General features: G+C 25.9%; 1 long non-coding RNA gene across 1 annotated transcript; it reads left to right on the forward strand.

Moving 5' to 3' along the window:
* The first annotated feature begins 623 nt into the window (after window positions 1–623).
* LOC114423623 lies at window positions 624–2,425 on the forward strand. Its single transcript, XR_003668876.1, has 2 exons — window positions 624–773; window positions 1,986–2,425. It is a non-coding gene; the product is annotated as an uncharacterized LOC114423623 (long non-coding RNA).
* Window positions 2,426–2,792: the final 367 nt, after the last annotated feature.

Raw genomic sequence — 2,792 nt, forward strand, 5'->3', positions numbered from 1 at the left:
TTATTTCCTTTATGTATTTGTAACAAAGGATTATTTTCTTAATAAAATTAATCTACTTTTGTATTTGTAACATTAATTTTAAGAAACAACATCGAGTTTCTTAAAAGCTTTTAATTTTCGATTGGTTGTATGTTCCTTTCCATTTTTCTATTTGTCAATTTTCTTTTCATTTAAATATAAAATTTCAGTAGTTGAAAACAACATAATTCATAGGATGGAAATTTCAAAATTACTTTGTTGAAATATTGTGAGAATTTTGGCTTGATGGTTGAAGGGGAAAAAAAAAAAAAGAGGTCATGGATTAACTAATATTTTTTACTAACAAAAACAAATAAATTAATAACTAATATTGATCTTTTAAAAAAAATGTTGAAAATTTGATGTAAACAAACATAAATTTTATCTCAATGGATTTTATTCCCTAAATAAATGCTTGCATTTCCAGGAAATATCCTAAACTTAATTTGTGTGCATTTCCAAAGTCTAGTCAATGCGCGGTATATATATATCTAACCAAACAAAAATCTTTTTAAAGTTTGGTCCTCCAGTCACTGAGCAAGTTGCAAAGAGTCCTGTTATTAGTCAATGTGCATTTACAAATATTTGAGACTATAAATACATGATAACATGCTTTATATACATGCAAAAGGAAAATTGAATTATATCTACTAAGCATTAAATATCCCCAACCATGAAGGCAATTCTTATTGCATTCTTACTGTTGCCCTATGTGGCTTTCGTTCCCAGTTCAACTCTAGCTCGAGAACCGAAGGGTAACACTCATGACTAACTACTCTCAAGTTGTTCAAATCTCATACGCATGTGCATATTAATATATAAACTTGTTTTTCATCAAGAAATATTGCATTCCAGCATCTATCTCACGTTTGGCTTTGGTAATTGAAAATGAATTGCAACTTAAAACCTACCAAACTCTCATGCAAGACAACCACACCAGTTATATATATAATATTGATTTGGCTCTTTTATGCTTTTATATTAGTCTGTAGATATATGTATCATGTATCAAATCTGCCTGCTTTAGCATATTTGTGAATAACAAACCGAGACAAAAAAAAAAAAATGAAATACGAACATATTTTCTCTATTTCTTTTTAATTGTTGAATTTTTTTAGAGAATTAACGTAATGATATAAGATTTTATTATATTAACATAAATGAGAATAATTTTTTTAAAGAAAAAAACTTATATTTAATTCTCATTATATATAAATTTTTCTTAGACTAACACCAACATAATAGATTTGAAGACACATATAATTTTTATTTTTTGTCAATATTATATATTTACCGTTCACCTAAATTTTAATTAAGTTACACATATTGTTTATTGTGAAGTACCAATGAAAATTGATAAAATAAATAACTTAATATCAGTATATTTTTTAGCATAAAATCTTATGAAAGAAACTTAGATATTGTATTTTAGGTGTTTTTTTAACTTTTTTTTATAAAAAATTGTTTTTTAATTTTGTGTTGCTCTCCAATCAGAAATGAAATTCTACCCTGAGAATCCACATACTAAGTGTTCTCATTACAGAATTATATAAAGACTTAAATATCGTGAGTGATTGTAATTTAACATTTTTTTGTTCTTCTAAAATTATTTTTGTTTTGTTTTTTTTTCATTTAAATTATGTTTATTTTATTTTTAGTCTTTAAAATATTTTAGATAATATTTTGAATAATAAATAAATTTTATTTAAAGTGCTATATATAAGAATAAAAAATAAAATAAACATAATTTATAATAATTAAAAACATAAAATAATTTACAAGAATAAAAAAATATTAAGTTATAAGAAATAAAAAATATTTAATTAAATATTATAAATTACAAGGTTAAACTTAAATTCTAATTGTATGTAAGTTTCATCTTTTCTTAATTTTTATCTAAAAATGTTAAAAGATAAATAAAAAGAACCGACAATAATTATTAATGATATGTATGTGCTATTATGCAGAGGCAGTGACTATTCCGATTGGGCTCGGTAATCCTCCTTTTATTAGATGTGACCCTACTAATAATGGCTATGGAAGGTGTGGCGGGTTAAAACAGTCACCACCACCATCAAAACCATCTTTATGTTCTACTGTAGGTGGATATAAAAAATGCTCCCCATCGCAGCCGCCACCACCACCATGTGAAAAATATATACGTAATTGCTGACGAACATCTAATTGAGATATCGAAAGATATCCGATTGAGGGGAAAAGCTATGTATCCTAAACCCAAAAAGAATGCCAAGCATCTAATTGTTGGTGCCACATCTTTTTAACACTATTGCTGTGTTACATGGTGGTATCATCATCTCTGTATTTTACTTTAGATTTCCGTGTGGTGTGGTTGCATAGGAAGTGTGTTTTTCCTGTTTGTAGTTGTAATAATCTTATCATTTTGTGAGACAAAGGGCAGGCCTTTTGGCCAATCCAATAAATAAAGTGTGGTAATGAATATATATATATATATATATATATATATATATATATATATATATATTCGTGACCAGTAAATTAAACTACTACGAAATTTTTGTGTGAAATATGAACATTTGTTAATGTACATGCTATTATGCAGCAGCAGCAGAAACGTTTGAGACTGCGAATCCTTTAAATCCTGTTATGACGAGGGTGTATTGCATAAAAATTTTAAAAGATTAATTTAACATAAAAAAGTTTTTATGAATTTTAAACATCATGCAGAAATATTATGAGTTCTGTACAAGACTTTAAATTTATATTATAAGAATTTAAAAAATTTACAGATTTAT

The sequence above is a fragment of the Glycine soja genome, chromosome 8 (assembly GCF_004193775.1).
Source record: "Glycine soja cultivar W05 chromosome 8, ASM419377v2, whole genome shotgun sequence".
NCBI classification, from domain to species: Eukaryota; Viridiplantae; Streptophyta; class Magnoliopsida; order Fabales; family Fabaceae; genus Glycine; species Glycine soja.